This window comes from Miniopterus natalensis, chromosome X (assembly GCF_054644295.1).
Source record: "Miniopterus natalensis isolate mMinNat1 chromosome X, mMinNat1.hap1, whole genome shotgun sequence".
Taxonomy (NCBI): Eukaryota; Metazoa; Chordata; class Mammalia; order Chiroptera; family Miniopteridae; genus Miniopterus; species Miniopterus natalensis.
Genome location: NC_142103.1, coordinates 19,357,285 through 19,376,534, shown reverse-complemented (window position 1 = coordinate 19,376,534; position 19,250 = coordinate 19,357,285).

The window sequence follows — 19,250 nt, the reverse complement described above, 5'->3', positions numbered from 1 at the left end:
AGGCCATTTAAACAACTAATCCCGAAATTTCAGTAGTAAAGAGGAATGATGGCATAATTTTGTGTTTCCCAGAGCCACACTTAATAGTTGTAGTCAAGACCAGTCTTTTGTGGAAACTGCCTTCAAAGAGCAACTTGAAGACTTCTGAACAATAATTCTCCCATCCCCACAGCTCTTAGTGTTCCCCCAAACCACTTTTATTTGCCAGATAAGTGAGGCACATTAAACACTTGTCCCCTTTTAAATTTCAGTTATCCTTAGAGAAATTTAAGTAGTCACAGAATTTTAATGTTATAAAGTCATAAAATCTATTTTTTTTCTTTCTAAAGGAAAGAGATCTATGACTAAAGGTTTAAACAACGTTCTCATGATCATATATATCTAGTTAGTGACAGAGCTAAGGAAACAAGGCCTAGACTCCCTACATTCAGCCCAGTGTAAGCTTTATGTTTGTTTGTGTTTTGCTCTATCATATTGTTTTCTTTAAGAATATATACCCTGCCCAGCCGGGCGTGGCTCAGCGGTTGAGTGTCGACCTAAGATCCAGGCAATCGGGGGTTCGATTCCCCGTCAGGGCACATGCCCGGGTTGTGGGCTGCAGCTGATCAATAACTCTCATCATTGATCTTTCTATCTCTCTCTCTCCCTCTCCTTTCCTCTTTGAGATCAATAAAGATATATTTTTTAAAAACCAAACATGAATGTTAAGACTTTAAAAGAAAAAAAAAAAGAATATATACCCTAATAATAGTAGAAACTAGGTATAAAGTTTTTGGAAACTCTGTACTATTTGCTCAGTTTTTTTGTAAATCTAAAAATGTTCTTAAAAATAAAGCATATTTAAAAATAAAAAATATATACCTTGCTATCTAAATTTGCCTAAAAGTGTTCTAACAATAAATAAACACATAAGTAACATAACTATAATAACTAAGTAATATAAATGCAAATTCTATAATAAAGGTTTTTAAAAGTACACCTTATTATACCTTGTTTTGAATAAGCGTACTAGACTCTTTTATTAAAGCATATCCAGATCAGAGAACTGAGTAAAGAACATAAGAAAAGGAAGAATGGAAAATGGAGAGTTTGGGATAAGGACAAATTTCTTCCAGTTACTTCCTAATCTAGTCTTGATTCTTGACTGAACCAGCTGTGTGATCTTAGGCAAGTCATTTTTCTTCTATAAACTTCAGTTTCTTCACCCGGTGAGGTCTTTAGAAAAGATCGTCTTTTAGGTCCCTGCAAGCAATACATATTTCAGCTACCAGCAATGCCCCCAAATATTTAAATTTCTCTTTGAATTTTCTGAAAAGATGCCAAAGGAAGCCTCAGAGCAAGTGCCATGCCATGGTCTTGACCAGATAATTTCTTACAGTTATGTAGCCCTACGGGCCCCACAGTTCCTGAGAAGGCCCAGTGGCCACCAGTTCTTGAATGGGACTAGAGTATTTGGCAGGCAGCCATACTCACTGGAGAGGTCTCCGCATGGCCTGGGGGTACCCAAGGAACATGGCTATGTGCTACTCCCACGGCAACTGTAGGCTTCCATTTGAATGTTAGAGCACAGACTCTGGTAGACCTAAGTTTAAATCCCATCTCTGACACTTCTTAGCTGTATGTGACCTTGGTTAGGTTACTTTTAGTCCTCAATTTCCCCAGATATGAAATTGTTGAGAGAATTAAGTAAGATAATAATAAATGTGAGTAGGAAGGTAGACATAGAGGCGATGGAATAATACAGTTGAGATATTATTGATTTTTTGCCCTCTAGGGGTTCACCTTCTTCCCATTGGAGTTGTTAGTCATTTCTGTACTCGTTTCTTCAAGTGGTGGCATGTGGCTACCATAAGACATAAACAGTAGGATCTTCCTGACTTTGGAGGGACTAAGTGTTCAGGCAGTGATATGCAGTTCATTCCTTTTCATGGCTGAATAATATTCCCTTGCATGAATATACCACATACCATATTTTGTTTATCCATTCATCAGTTAATGGACATTTGAATGGTTTTTTACACTTTTAGGCTATTATGATTTAAGCTACCATGAACATTCTTTCATCTTGTCTAGATCTTTACCATCCTGTGAGATCCAGGTCAAATCTCACCCCCTCTGTAAAGTCTTTCCTCAATCAAACTCAGGATACAGGTGCCCTGTAACTCAGTAGCATAACTCCTGATGTCATAGTACTCTTAACTAAATACCATACAATGCTTCTGTATTTTAACTTAATATAGTTAAATACATCACTTAAAGAGAGATAAATTTAAGATGGAACAAGTGTGAACTAAATTTTGTGTGTAATGCAAGGTAAAAGATTTTGATAGCTTGATTTTACTTGGAACACTAATGTTTTGTAGCTGTGTTATGTGACTTTCCTTGAGTGGTCAAGTAAGTGGGATAAGAAATCAGCAAGTTTGGGTTCTGGTCACATGCTCTTCTACAGTGTGACCCTGCCACCCTCCCACTTTAAGATGAGAGCCTGCATCTACACAGAATGTGGACTGATGGTTATCAGAGGGAAGGGTGTTGGAGGACTGGATGAAAGAGGTGAAGGGATTGAGAAATACAGATCGGTAGTTACAGAATAGTCACAGGGTTGTAAAGTAAAGCATATGGAATATAATCAATAATATTGCGGTAACTATGCATAGTGCCAGGTGGGTACTAGAAACATTGGGGGCAACAACATGTAAAATATATGATTCTCTAACCTCTAAGCTGTACACTTGAAACAAATACAAAATAGAATTGGGGGGGGAATGAGGGCCTGAAGAAATACTTGTTGAATATTGAAAACATTACGCTAAGTGAAAGAAGCCAGACACAAGAGGTCACAAAAAACATACAGGGATGTTCACAGAAGAATTATTCATAATAACCAAAAAGCGAAAAAAAATCTCCACAAATTTCCATCAACTGATGAATGTATAAACAAAATGTGATATGTGGTATATCCATGCAATGGAATATTATTCACCTCTAAAAAAGAATGGAGGTCTGATATACACTACAAGATGGATGAATCTTGAAAACACTATACTAAGTGAAAGAAGCCAAATGCAAAGGGCCACATGATTCCATTTACATGAAATATCTAGAATAGGTAAAACCAAAGAAACAGTAAGCAGATTGGTGGTTGCCAGAGGCAACTTTTGAGCCATTGAATCTAATTCTGCTTCCTTTAAATCTTAGTAAGCCTTATAACTCACTTATAACCAATGTGGCAGGAGTTATGCTGTGTGACTTTTAAGGTAAGGTGAGAAAAGGTCATGAAGCTTCTACCTCATTCTTTTGGGACACTTGTGTAGGGAGAAACCAGCAAGAAGTCTAACTACCCTGAGACTGCCATGTCAGAGACCCTACATTTTTGTACTCCAGTCCATGTTCAAGCTTATTTTAGCCATCTAGCCATTCCCATTAAGCCACCAAACATGGGAATGAAGCTGCCTTGGATCCTTGATACCAGTACATCCATGAGGTGAGTACTACTGAGTGAACTCAGTTGCCACTACAAGGAACAGAATTGCCCTGCCCAAATTCCTGACCTCCTCCCCAAATTATGGGATATAATTAAATGGTTGTTTTTTTATACCACTAAGTTTGGAGGGTAGTTTTTTATGCAGCAATATATAACTGGAACAATTGGCATGAGTTGATCATTGTTGCAGCTGGGTAATAGGTACATGGAAGTTTATTATATTATTCTGTCTATTTTTATATATGTCTAAAATTTTCTATACTTTTTAAAAAAAAAACAACAAAAAACCTAATTTTTGTCTGAGTACTTTATAATAGTACTCAGATAAAAATTAGTAGTCAGTAAATAGGAGCCATTATTATTGTAAATGGAAGTAGTCAACAAACAGTAGTTGTTGTTATTGTGAATGGAGTTGAGTTCTAATTGAGTGGTACAGCATTAAAGGGCCTCTTGCTAACCAGCTCCTGCTTACTTTTTCAAGCTCATCTCTCACCAGCTCACACCCTTCCCTTCATTCTTACATGCTCCAGGAATGACCAAAATATTTAACATTTCCTAGAATGTGGAGTGCTGCTTTGTGCCTCCAAGCTATTGTCTATGTTGCATTCTCTTTTGGGGAGTATTTCCCATCTTTGTTCCCTTATCATCTTTCAACATTCAGCTGAAGTGTAGCCCCATCAGGGAATCTTTTTCTGACATGTAGAAATAGAATTTGTTCCTCCTGTTCTTGGGCCCTTTACTCTAAACAGACATTTTCCAAGGCACCAACAAATATTTATTATGTTTATGTATGTACTTGTCTCTTTCTCTTTACCAGACTGTGAACTCTTCTCCACTGTGCTATGTGTGGGGATTCAGTGGGGAACATCACAGCCTCAGCCTTCTTGAAGCTTACAGTACAAGTAGGGAAGCCAAACAATAAACAAGTAAATCTGTAATTAAATTGTGATAAGCCCTATGATGATGAATAGAAGCAGGATATGATGGGGGGGGGGGAGTAAAGTTCTTTCTGGAAAAAATGACATTTGTGTTGAGATTGGGAGGATGAGAAGGAGTTAACTATATTCATATGGTTAAGCCAAGGCCTAACACAAGGCCTGGCACATGGTAGGACGCATTAAATACTTAATGAATGAATGTCCTGCCTTGCTCACAAGTTTCTTGAGTATCACATGAGATAATACCTGCAAAAGTTCTTTGGAGAGTATAAAATGCAACAAAATGCAATTTTATTACAGACCATATCCTGAGAGGCTAGGAAGCAGAATTCACTCTTGAACTAGAGGGAGTCTCAGAAAACTTCTACAGACAGGCAAGTTCTGCCTTAGCCAAGTGCATCCAGGCATACAGTCTTCTTTCCAAACATAATTTTCCCATTCTGTTTGGATCATCAACATGGCCTTTAATAAAATACAGGAGGGAGTAGACACATGGCTTGTGTGGGTGTAGCTTTGGGTAAAGTCCTAAGGCAGGAAGACAGCCAACTCTAGGGTATTGACTTGAAGATCAAGGGTGAAGGGGGCATGCCAAGGAGAGCGGGAAATAGGGAAGGTGATTAAGACTAGTAATATTAATGTTGCATTTGCCCTCAATATGATTTGATTCTGTGTTTAAGTATTTGAGTTCCTCTCCTTTCTTTACCTCCCTGACTTATGGTTCTCCAAATATTTCCTGTCTCCAGTAAGACCAGAAGATAATTAACATATATTACATCTACTATGTGAAATACACTATCATATGTGCATTTAAAATATGTATGTTCTTTTAAAACATAAAAAACATAGGCTCTGGAGTCAGACTGTCTAGACTTTAACCACTCCTTACCCTCCATCACTTTATACTAACTGTATTACCTTGGTCAGGATGCATTCTCTCACTGCATCTAGTTTCCTCAACAATGATGAGGATAATAATAGTACTTATCTCATAGAGTTGTGTATAAAACACAATAACACATGTAAAGTGCCTATCCCAGATTTATATGTGTTATAATAACTGAGTGTTGATATGACAGCTATTACAGGTTTTTAAATTTTTATTAAATATCCACATTGGTTAATAAAATTATATAGGTTTCAAGCATTTTTACCTCCCAAAGTCAGGTCTACTCCCATCACCATTTATCCCCCTTTCACCTTCTTCTACCTCCCAGCAACCCCCATTCCCTCTAGTAATCACCATATTATTGTCTGTGTCTATGAGTTTCTTTTTTTTTTTGGCTTAATCCCTTCACCTTTTTCACCCTCCCCTCCAACATCCCTCCCTCTGACAGCTGTCAGTGTGTTTTCTGTATCTATGAGTCTGTTTCTATTATGTTCGATAGATTATTTTGTTCATTAGATTCCACACATAAGTGAAATCATATGGTACTTGTTTTTCTCTGACTGGCTTATTTCACTTAGCATAATACTCTCCAGGTCCATCCATGATGTTGTAAAAGGTAAGATGTCCTTCTCTTTTTACAGCCAAGTAGTATTCCATGGTGTAAATGTATCACAGCTTTTTTATCCACTCATCTACTGATGGGAATTTGGCAGCTTCATAATTTTGGTTATTGTAAATAATGCTGCAATAGGGGTACATATATTCTTTTGAATTAGTGTTTCGGGTTTCTTTGTATATATTCCCAGAAGTGGAATCACAGGGTCATGAGGCAGTCCCATTTTTAATTTTTTCAGGTTACTCCATACTGTTTTCCACAGTTGCTCCATGAATCTGCATTCCCACCAACAGTGAATGAGGGTTCCATTTTCTCCACATTCTCGCCAAAACATGTTACTTGTTGATTTATTGATGATCGCCATTCTGACAGGTGTGAGCTGACATCTCACTGTGGTTTTAGTTTGCACTTCTTTGATGATTAGTGACATTGAGCATCTTTTCAATATGTCTGTTGACCATCTGTATGTCTTCTTTGGAGAAATGTCTGTTCAGGTCCTTTGCCCATTTTCTCTCTTTGCCTTTATTCTTTGCCATTTTTATTGTGTTGTGTCTTGTTGTGGGCCTCTTTTGAGTTCATCTTGTTTGGGATTCTGTGCACTTCCTGGACTTGTGTGTCTTTTTCCTTCCCAGGTTAGGAAATTTTTCAGCCATTATCTTTTTAAATAAATTCTCAATCTCTTGCACTCTCTCTTCTCCTTGTGGTACCCCTATGATGTGGATGCTGTGCTTCATATTGTCCCAAAGGTCTATTAAACTATCCTCATTTTTAAAAATTCTTTTTTCCCTTTAGCTGCTCTAATTGGGTGTTTTCTGCTCCCTTGTCTTCCAAATTGCTGATTCAATTCTCTGTTTCATTCTATATACTGTTTATTCCTTTTCATGCATTCTTTATTTCAGACATTGTATTCTTTATTTCTGACTGGTTCTTTTTCATGGTTTTTATGTTATTTTTCATATTGTTGAAGTTCTCACTAAGTTTCTTGAGCATCCTATGACTATTTTTTTTGAACTCTGTATCTGGTAAATTGCTTGCCTCCATTTCTTTTAGTCCTTTTTCTAGATATTTCTCTTGTTCTTTCATTTGGGGCATGTTTCTTTGTGTCTCTATTTGGGCTGCATTTTTGTGTTTGTTTTTATGTATTAGGTAGATCTTCTACATCTCCCAGTCTTGGTAGGGTGGCTTCTATAATAGGTATCCTGTGGGACCCAGTGGCACAGTCTCCCTGATCACATGAGCTGGGTTTTTCAGGTTTGTCTCTCGTGTGGGTTCTGTGGGACCTCCTTTTGTAACTGAGTCTTGATTGGTGTTGCCCACTCATTTTTGCACAGGGTCAACCATCAGCCTGGGTGATTGTAAGGATCAGTCTCAACCACAGTGTATGAGCTGCTGTGCAGGTGCTGACCACACAAAGCAGAATTTGCCTTAGCAGGGTCTGGTGCGTGCCAAGATTATTCTTTGGATATTCTGCTTTTGGGGTCAATTGCATCTGCTCTGATGTTTTCTCAAGCTCTCTTCTGGGTGTGTTGGCTCTGGGGTCTCTTGGGAGGGACTCTGTACAGGTCAATGTCAGACGCTTCCTGTGACTGGCTCTGAGTAACCTGTTTGGAGTTACAAAGTGATCCCTAGTTTGTGGCTGCCTCTGCTGGGCCTTGGTGTGCATGGGCAGGACCAAGATGCACACCAAGGCTGGCTTCCACCAGCACCAAGCCCAGGGGCAAGTCAGCAAAAGGTACAAAGCACTCTGAAATATGCTTCTACCTGTTTCTACTTGCTTCGCCTGTCAGCTGCCTGTTAGGCTTAGTTACTGAAAGAACCTTGAGTGGTACTTGAGTCGCATGAGGTAGGTTCTCAGTGAGTCACCAGATAGGGGCAAGTAGTGTTCACCAGATTGACACAGGTTCAAACTCAGTGCCAGTTCTGGGTCTGAGGCCACTCAGCAAAAGTTCCAGAGTATACCAAGGCCAGCTGTCACTGGCCAGGTGTTCTCAGATCTTTGTGGTACAGCTGAATCTCAGGGCTAGGCCAGTAGTTATCAGGCCCCCAAAGACCAAGATTTGGTTACATGAAGGGAGGGCTTTGCGAGGGAAAAATGGCCCCCATCCTAGATCCACATAACCCAGTTTGTCCAAGAATCTGCCTGGACCTCCTCTTACTCTTTGAGATAAGAAGGATGGACCTGGAGAGTATTATGCTAAGCGAAATAAGCCAGTCAGAGAAAGACAAGTATCATGATCTCACTCATATGTGGAATCTAATGAACAAAATAAATCGATGAGCAAAATAGATCCAGAGACATAGAAGCATGAAACAGACTGACAAATTTCCGAGGGAAGGTGGGGGTGGAGGAGAAATTAATCAAAGAATTTATATGCATATATGGTAACCCATGGTAATAGACAATAGTGTGGTGAAGTCCTGCATTGAGCCAAGGTCAGTGTCAGGACCTACCTCCATGCATGGGTTTCTATGTCTTTCCTTGCAGGGTACTTGCTTAGGGTCATAGGAATATTATTTAAGTAGGTTGTCTTAGTCACTCCTAGTGATAGCCAACAGTGCTGCAGGCATAAAACTGAGGCATATGATTTAGTGAAGTGGTACTGTACTGGCTGAAGACTTTTGCTTGTTAACTAATTAATTAATTCCTGAACAAACATTGATTACTATGTGCTAAATCCTCAGAATCTAAGAATAAATAATGCAGTTTAGGTCCTAGTTCAACTGGTGGGACTCTTCTTTGGGTATTATAGAGGACCTTAGTTTTATCCTCAAGGATCTCAATCTTGGGGGACTACAGACAAATGTAAACAGAAAGAACACTATAGTAACTACAGCTGGTAACTGTTGTTTATAAGTCCTTCTATTCCAGCGCATAATGAATGTTGTGATCCAAGGTAATTTGACACTGGCCTTGGCTTCATGCAGAAGTGGCACTGGGGAATGAGAAGGGAAAGTTGCTTTTCATCACAAATTATTCTGCATGCCTTGATTTGTTATTTGAGAAAGTTTATAGAAGAGTTATTAAAATATGAAGCTGACTTCAGAAAATGAGAACCTATCACTTTCTATTTCCATTTTGACCAACCATTCGATAAAACTAGAGTTTAGGGGAGGTAAGCCTTGGAAAGAGAAACGTAGTATGGGAAAACATATTGGGCAAAAGATATTGTCTGTTTGACAATATTTTATTTAAGCTGAAAGGGTGTGTTTGTTGTTGTTCATTTGTTCTTATGTCCAAGATATTTTTGCATCAAAATATCTGAATCAAAACAACCTACTTAAAGTATATTTATCCTAATTCAGAAATTTTATGTCCAAGACAACATCATTACCTGTCTCCTGATTGAAATTAGTAGTACATAAGAAAAATACATTGCCGTATTGTATGTGTGGTACATACTTTCTAGTCCCAGCTCTCCCTCTATGAAGTGGATGACATTAGGCAAGTCCCTTTCTTTCTGTGGATCTCAGGCCCATCTGAACATGAAGATGTAGATTATATAAGTGATTTTCAAATGGAGTTTCTGTGGGAACTTACGGTTCTGAGCAGGGGGCACACGGGACTTTATGAGGGTAAAGAAGAGCAGAATTGTCAGGAAATTGAGAACCCGCCTTTGTTTCAGCTAAATCTTGCTCCCAGCTTTTATTTATTGCTATTTCTAATAAGATTTCTCTTGAACTAAGGGTTTTATTTATAAAATATTTTTCTAACCACTGAAGTAGATATCTAAGACCCATTTCCATGCTACAATTCTATGGTTTTAAAGGAATTCTCTAAAGAGTCAAATATTGAATGTAAGGTATTTTTAAAGGGAAATAATGTAAATATTACTTTGATATCATTATCTAATTTGATACCCTTATCTGTAAAATTGGGATAATACCTCATAAGGAGCATTCAAAAAGGGGTAAGTGAGATAATTCACATAAAGCTCCACTGCTTGCTCTAGATGCACTTAATTTCTCTGAGACTTTCTTTGAAATGTAGACAAAACTAGCCACTTTGTAGGATTAATATCTATTTTGTAGGCTTGGTGTGGTTTTAAGTGATATTTCAAGTATTTAACAACTGGTAGATCACAGGCACCAACCAATCAGAGCAACACCTGCTGAAAACAATTGACTTGGCTACACTGATGCATAATTGCTACACAGCCAAATATCAGACTTCATGTGGAAATCAAATTAAATGACATGGATTTATAATGAATTATATATTTAAGTATCTTTTCTTTCCCACTTTCTACTTTTACTCCTCCTTCCATCATATCTGGCTACTTAAAAGGAAGAACCTAGCTCCTCCCTCATGTGAATTGCATAAATTATGTTTGTCTTCCTGATTTAATCATTTTATTTGGGCTCCTTATTTGATAATAATATTTTAAAGTCTTGATGTTTCCATGTAATAAACTTTATACTCCAATGGTTTGACATTCATATTTCCATAATATTGAAGTAGCTATACTAACTATTCTGAGGAACATTGGGAGAATAAGTTAAACATCTTGAGAAGCTGCAATATAGCACAAGCGAGTTTATTTAAATCATCTTTGAAGAAAAGATCCCTCTGTGATGTGAAAATACTGATGATGTCTCTTGGAAAAGAGCTCAGTCCAAACCTAGGGTGTGCAATGGCTTAAAAAGCTAAAAACAGAGTTGGAAAGAGTATGAATAAAAGATGTTTACAGACCTCTGGATTCACAAATTAGTAAGTAACAGTACCTAATACTATTGCCAATAAATACCTTAGGAAGGAAGTGAGGGTGAGAAGAAGTGATGAATAATGTGTGGTTAGAAAAGGAATTAGTAAGTCAACTGATTGATCAGTCCATCCAAAGTCCAAGAAAGACCTGTTGCCTACCCAGCACTGGATGAGCTGGACACTTCCAGCTCCTCTTATAAAGTTGCTGCTCTCTTAGAAGTCTTACTAATCCTTTCATCTTTGCCTACTTCTCAAGTTCAGGTATAATTTCAAAAAGGGACCCCTCTTTGCTCAGTTGCTATTATGTCTATTTATATTAAGTATCTTTAGCACTTGCCAGGGAGAGGATGTTCTGACTTTAGATGAAAGGACACAGCTCTGGCAAGAAATATTTAGGTGGTATAAGTTATTCAATTAGGAGGTGAAAAGACCTCTTAGAGTTACCTTAGTTTCTTCATTTCTATTTTTATATCATTAAATTATACAGTGATATTTAATCTAGACAGTAAGTTGTTTCTCTGAATTTTCTGACCAAGGAGATACCCTATGCAGAAAACAGCAGTTCAGGCTTGGATTTTGGTCCAGTTCAGATTTGGATGGTATAAGAGTTATTTGCAGCTCAATCATCCTTAAGTAACTTGACTCTCAAGGTTTTGGACCCACGGATATGAAAGGGTAAACACTTTATTTCTAAGAATAAATCTCCTCTTCTTCCACTGCATGTGGACAAATGTGACCATCCTTAAAGCCCCTGTCCAGATATGCCTTGCTCTTCTTTAAACCAGTGCCAACAGGCCTGCTTTTGTTATTTCCAGCACAGCCAAGCAAGCTTTACTTTGCACCGCAGGTTGGTTTTGGAAATTGACTCATAGAAATCTCTCTACCAGAATAGTCTATTCTGTATTCTGTTGTGCCCTATAAATAACTATTAAGAATTATAGTCCATTAATTTACAGTGACAATTAACGTATTGTTCAGATTTTAACTGTTAAAATGATGAGAACCCACTTTATAGTAGTTTACTGTTATGCAGTAATAGAAAATGGATCCTACACATATTTTTATTTATTTCTTTCTTGAAAATTAAAATATAGTGGTTTTTAATGACTATGTCTATAGGAAACAAGGCAGAGCTTCCAAAAGGGGTTAACTGTGTCTCTATCTTCTCAGACCCAGTGAAAATGCTAAAGCTGAAGGGGATAGGGACAAGAGAGTTGAGAATAGCCTGAGGAAAGCAAAGTTAATCAGACATCAGGAATGCTCTTGAAGCTGCTTTGAAACCACACTAAAAATTAAGAAAGAGAAAGGAGAGAATTAGTTTGGACTTTGCAGAATCACAGTTCTTCCCAGGACTTACATGTGTAATTCTGTAGATTCAAACAAAAAGTCAGGTCACAATACTGTGGAGACAAGTTCTCCAGTGATATATTAAATCATTCTTTGAAAATCTGTCAACTTGGATCTAGTTTCTTTTCATGCACCAAGATGGAGCTAAACCAATGACATCCTCCTCAAACTCTATATTTATTGCTTGAAGAACAGGGGAGAATATGTTTTTTTCTGCATGCTCACAGAGCAAGTGCAGGAAAAAGAAGGAGGCATTGTGTTTTTTTATTCTAAAGCATGATGTTTGCCAGCTAAGGAACATGCTGGAGCATGAGAGATGTAAAGAATCATTGCAACTGTTTGGACTGGCTTTGTTTCTCAGCAAGGGAAGCCCACTTTCCAGGCCAGGTCACAGGTGAGGTTTTCGAGGTCAGGGATTTGTTTCTCTCCCTTATGATCCTTCCCACCCAGGTTTTCACCATTCGAGAGGAATAAATGATAGATTGAGAGACACTGAGTGGGCCAAAAGTCTGACAAATAACCCAGATTTTCATAAAATGAAGGAGTTCATTTGGTAATTGCCAATTTACCCTGGTTTTGCTGCCAGCTGGTTCCCTTTTCAGCTGACTGGCCCAAGTGACTATTGAGACCATTAAACCATCTAAGGGTTAAGGAGAGAGAAGTTCCTTTTTTCATTTCCTACTATATTTCATTTTCCCCATTTTACAGATGGAGAAACTGAGGATTATGGAGGTTAGATAACTTACTCAAGTCCAAAGAGCAAATAAGTGGTGGAAGTAGGATTCAACCCCAAGACTGTCTTATTAAAATAGTTGTGTTCTCAGTCACTGTGCCACACAGTACAGAAGAGGTGTTGGCTAGAATACCTCAGGGCCTTAATATTAATAATTAACACTATTATTGAGAGCTTATCCTATGCTAGGCCCTATTCTAAACATTCTCCATGTATTAACTCATAATACTCTAAATCTCACAATGCTATAAAAAAGGTACAATGATTTTAAAGATAAGAAAAGTGAGGCACAGAGAACTAAATTTCTTATGTGCACAGAACAAATAAGTGGTGTAGCTGGACCACACATTCAGGCAGTCTGACTCCGAAGACCATCTTCCTAACCTCTTAAGCAATGTTGAAGGTAATATGTTCATTTCTGTATGAGGCAGCCCAGTCCATTTTGAGGATCTGCTTTCTTTGTTAGAAATTTGGGCCTGCAGCTCGAAGGGACTTCTCAGAAGCAAACAGTAGAGTTCAAGAGTCCAGCCTACGGTCGAGGCTCTTGCTCAATTCCTTCCCAAAATGTGTATCTCCATTACCCTTTAACCTGCATCTTTGAACAAACTGATATATGGGGAATTCAGCAACGGCAGATCTCAGCTGTGCCTTTAATGTCTGATGAGCCTGCTAGTACACTATGTTTTTCATCTGATCTAAAGGAGATCTAATGAGAGATCATTTCCTGATAACACATTGTCTGCTTTCAACATCCCTAGGCCAACCACTTTCCTGCAAACAATCCCTATTTTGGTATAATTGCCTTTGAAAAGGGGGCACAAGAGGCAGCAAAACTCCTCAGAGTTTGGGTCTGATTTCCTGAGGTGTTCCATTTCAGAAGAGGCCCCTGACAACAGGCAGAGAATAAAAACAAGTGTGGTCTGGGGCAGACAGTGTTTTTCAAACAGTTGGCCAAATTTCTCCTGGCAGCCTGGAAGCAGCTGAATCATCAAACGCTGGGCCTTTAACGAGATGGAGGCTGGGCTGTATTGAAGTGCATTCCAGACTGACTGTGAAACCCAGAGCTGCTGCTGCTTTACCAACGCTGGCTCCCTTCCAAGGGGCTGGCTGGACTGAACTGCTCATCAAAGCTTGATTTCATCTCTTCTCTCTCTTTTTTCCTCCTCTTTGTGATTTCCCATATAGCATTTGTCTGCCTTTGGATGGAATATTTGAATAAATTTTGGGGTCACCTCAGGTACAGCCTCTGCTCTGCAAGCTAAAGCTAATGGAATCTATTTCCTGGTCAGAAAGTCAAAATAGCAGAGGAGAAGGTCACTGAGATGGAGTGCTCAGGAAATAGACAAGAATGGGTAGACATTCATTTCTGAAAGGTAGAAATGACCTAGGTATTCAGAGGCTGAAAGCCAGATGTCTGGACAAAACCCTAGAGTCAGTTTAAATCTTATTTATGTTAAAATGCATCATGAAATCCTTTGACTAAAACTTCGGAGAGTGGAGGGTAAGGAAGAGGGCCTAAGTAGGGTAATGAGTCTTGAAAATAAAGAGATCCCTCATTTATATCAGAAACAAATGTTTGGACTCATCAAGCATGAAGAATGAACAATATTTTCTGTGTCTTTTAAGTTGACTACCTGTGACTACACGTACCATTCCTAAGCCTAATTATGAACAAGAACAAAAATATCTGTTTTGTTTCTCCATCTCTGCTAATATGCAGATAACTATTGTTTAATTACATTTGGCCCTAAAAAGTAAGGGGAAAGATGAAATGTCTTATAGACTGACAGTGTCCTGATGGGCACAGATCAGAATCTAGAGCTGACCTCAACCTGTTCAGATAGATTTTTCAACCAAAGGAATACTGTGGAGCCTTCTTTCACTGTTAACAGTAAACTGTGAATGCATGAAGGAGGGGGAGGTTGTGACTTGGAAAGAACCTTGAAATTCCACAATCCTATAATCCATTGTCTGGACTCTGACGGGAAAGTGAAAGAAACTGGATTCTCCTCCTTTCAGTCCTTGCCAACAGCATTCCTCCAGTCTGTTCTCCCTGACCCCACCCATAATAATAATAATGTGTGCTATTTTTATAAAACTCTAAAGAACTTTTACACACTTTTATATCTGATCTATACAACTTTGAAAGGATAGAAACGAGATTTTTCCCTTTTTACAGATGAGAACACTGAGGTCCAGAGATATTCATTGATTTTCCCAAAGTCACAAGGGAAATTAACTGTAGAGCTAGGTCTGCTAGGTCATTAGTTCCTGATGCCATTATTCCTTTTACACCAAACCATGCTGATTGCAGGGCCAGTTCTCAAATTTTCAGCTACATCAGAATTACCTGGGAAGCATTTTACAAATGTAGGCTTACAGACAGTATCTTCAGAAATAAAGTCGGTCTAGAATAGGTGTCTGGAATCTGCATGTTAAACAAGGTCCCCAAATTCTTCTAATGCAAGTGGTCTTTGGACCATACAGCAAATGAAACTAAATCCATAAGCCCTGAGCTGTTCAGAGATTTTATGTAAATCTCTATAATCCTTTAAATTAAAAGTTCACACAGGGATGGAAGAAAACTAAGTGGGCTATTTATTCTTAAAAGAACCATGAGATGAGGGAGTAGAGGAGAATAGATGTTGTCTTTGACAAAGGACACTTGCTTCCCCAACTCCCTCCCTTCAAAATCTCTTTTTCACATGAAGATGGAGTCAAATGAACATGAAAGGAAGCCCTGAAGATGAGGATGTCTTGCAAACTGGCTCCTGAACACATGGTCAATAGCCAAAGAAAGGAACTTTGCAAACATGGCATGTGGGCAGCTCTAGTTTAGTAAGGTAAATATACTTGAACCTCAGGTCTTTTTCAGAATAATTGGTAGGGTCTTTTTACTCTGGAGCCAAATTGCCTGGATTTGAATCCTCCCTCTGCCAATTATTAGCTGTGTAAACTTAGGCAAGTCACTTAACCCTTCCATGTCTCAGTTTCCTCAACCGTACATGGGAATAAAATTACTGTATATTTCATAGGGTTGTTGTAAGGATTAAATGAAAGAATGCACATACACCATTTAGAACAGTGCTAGCATCTAGTAAACAGTAATGGTGTTATTATTAGTTACAATTCCGAGTCATTGCTGAGTGGCAATCAATAAAGGATGGCTTAAGCCTAGAATCAGTCATTTTAATGATTTGCATGCCTTTGATTCAGTAAACTATGAAACAAAGGTGCTCTGAAGAGCCATAGATGGCACTGCTGTGGCAGTCTGCTAAGTCTCTTTTCCAGACTAAAAGAAAAATCCCAACAAGATATGGGGCTTCAAGTGTTTTCTGTGGCAGCACCATAAGACAAAGAGACAATTGACCACCAAACACAGTGCTATTTAACTCCTCCTAAAAAATATTGAGTGGGCCCTGGCAGGTGTGGCTCAGTTGGTTGGGCATAGTCCCATGCACCAAAAAGTTGCCTGTTAGATTCCCAGTCAGGGCACATGCCTAGATTTTAGGCTCAATCCCCAGTGAGGGGCATGCAGGAGGCAGCCAATTGATGTTTTGCTTGCACATCGATGTTTCTCTCTCTCCCTCTCCCTTCCTCTTTCTCTAAAAATCAATTAAAAATCCTTTAAAAAATTATTCAGTGGAATTTAACAAAAATATTGTCAGTGTTACTAAATAGCAAAGTACACATTCAAAGCACTGGTGCAATGCTATTATTCCTCTTTAACTTTTCCAGCTCAAGACTGCTCCATACATGACAGAGGATGATGATGATGATGATGACGACGATAATAATGAAAATACCAGGGCACTAAGGCTCCTCTAAGAGTATTAGAAAGGCCTATGGGGACACAGGCCTCAGTCATTTGCACACTATGGCATATAACATAGTGGAAAGTAATAGAAATTATACCCAAGGACTGGCTTCCCAAAATTCATTGATGGACAGTATTTTGGGATTTGGGGAGGGTTTTGTTGGTAGATTTATGGGAAACATATTAGGTGTCTACAGAACCTAGTATATAGATGTGTGGGTGGGAGGGGGAGGGGAAATGGAGAGAGAGAGAAGTTGGAGGAGAGAGAAAGAAAAAGAGAAGTTGATAGAGACAGAGGCAGAGAACAATTATGTGAATGCATGTTGGGTGAGAGTGAGAATTAAGGGTAAAAAACAAGAGAAAAGAATTTTTGAAAAGGGGTGGTAGGAGACAGGGAGTGGTCTAGCACTGTGTCCAGAATCTCCGAGAAGTTTCTGGAGCACGTCATGTCTCAAAGGGAAAGCAGAGTTTTATTCCAGTCTGAGTCAGCCCACCTACGAGCAGCTTTGCTCCCTGCTGGCTGTGCTGTCACTCATGCTCATAGGCACATCTGCTTCAGTGTTCCCAACCCATTTTATGGTATATTCATCTTTGCATTTGCTGCTCATGTGACCACCAGCCAGCCAGTGAGGCGTCAGAGTACCAGCAAGTAGCCTAGGTTGAAGTGCAAAGGAAACACTGACAAATATAAAATACTTATATTCATGAGTATCTGGTACCAATTACAGCCAGTTAGCACTTAAAAAAATTCAAGAGGCTAGGAGCAGGGATATCAATATAGAGGTACAAAGGCTTGTGTCTTTGATTATGTGCATATGTGCATCTAAAGAACACACTTGCACATAGAAATCTTTCAGTAACTGGTGATTCTTATGAAAATGATATAAGAAGAATAAGTCCACTGCTGGCTTTCTCTTTCAACAGATTCAGTTACATAGTGCAAACTGTTCACAGATCAGACCATTTATTTCCTCATGAGTGTCTGTTTGGCCTGGACCCAAGGCCTGCTGGGCTACAGGGCAATGGCGGCTACAAGAGCAGGTTGGCTACTGAACTTTTGTGCACATATAACTCCCACATTTTGCCCTTGGAATTGGATAGTCCCTTGCAGAGTACATTGAACTTGAAAGACCTTTTTCCATGAATTTTGCTGTCTCCAAAAACACCCAAGGCTTTTCTTATAATCACAGTTCAGTTGAACTTTGACAAGCTTTTATACAGACAAAGTTTATTTTAATCACTTAAACAGGAGGACATCATGAAATATGTTTTCATTCTGATTACTTTGTACCTCACTGTAAGACAACCACAAAATTAAAAGGTTTTCAGGATTTTTTTCTTGCTAGGCTATAAAATCTCTTAATTCTTCGATGGATGTACAGTTTGAGTAAACTAAAGCCAGGATTTATAGAAGGTTGGAAAGAAAGCTAGAAATAATGGAAATTAATGGTTTTGCCTTTTGGAGACAAACTGAATAGGACAGAATTATTTATCCAGAGCCAGGATCTTAAAAATACCCAATGAAACAGAGAATAAAAGCACATCCTTTCACACTTCATTGTAAGACTAATTAAGTAATTGGTTTTGGTGATATATACCTTGTTCAGACAATCTTCAGCAAGTTACAGGTACAAGTATGGTTTGAAAAAGTAAATCATCTATGTTTTGTATCCAGGATGCACATTTCAGAAATCCTGATTGCATACTTTAGGCCAGTTATGAAGATACACACTGGCACTGGTTTACAGTTTTTTTTTAAGTTGGTGAGGCTTGAGCCCTGGAAAGCCTTCTCTGAACCCTCCCCCAAGTTGGGTGAAAAGTCCACTGATATATTACTAAGTACTTATGTGTTTATTTACTTCTAAGTACTTATTTGTTTAGATGTCTGTTATTCATAGTGCACTGTAAGGTCCTTGATGGCAGAGACCATATTCTACCCATATTTAAAACACCACTAACATGCTTAATGATAAAGAATAGGTGTTAAATAAATATTTGGTATATGTTTGATGAAAGTCAGGGAGTAGGACAAATGTAGACTGAGCAGGGGAGTGGTCTAAAATGAAGAGTAAAAATATGGTCTACTTTGTACTTTGCTTTCCATGATTTGTGTAAAAAAAAAATATTGCCATTTGTGACAACATGGATGGATCTTGAGGGCATTATGCTAAGTGAAATAAGTCAGATGGAAAAGGACAAGAACCATATAATTTCAGTCATATGTGGGATATAAAACAAAAAAAGAAACAGATAAACATACAAAACAAAACAAAACCCTCATAGATACAAATTGGTGGTTACCAAAAGAGAAGGGGGTAAGGAGAGGGCGAAATGGTAAAGGGGGTCAGTTACATGGTAATGGGTGAAATCTAGATTTTTGTGGTGAGCATGCCATAATGTCTAAAAATATTGAATTATAATGTACACTTGAAACTTATATGTTATTAACTTATGTTACCTCAATTAAAGAAATGGGGAAAATCTGTACTCTTGAATCTGAGTCCATCTGTATGACAGGGCCAGGTTTGTATAATATGATCCAGACCTGTCCTGATAAATCTCTGTCTTCTAAACTTCATTATTTATTCTGTCATTTTGCCTGAAATCCCAGGATTATGAGATCTCTTTTGTAAAGTTTGAGAATCCTTGAGGAACTTCCAGGTGATCAGTCTTTCAATTTCCTAGTATAAAGTTGTTGGATCAAGTTGTTGTGCTTTTAACACCTAC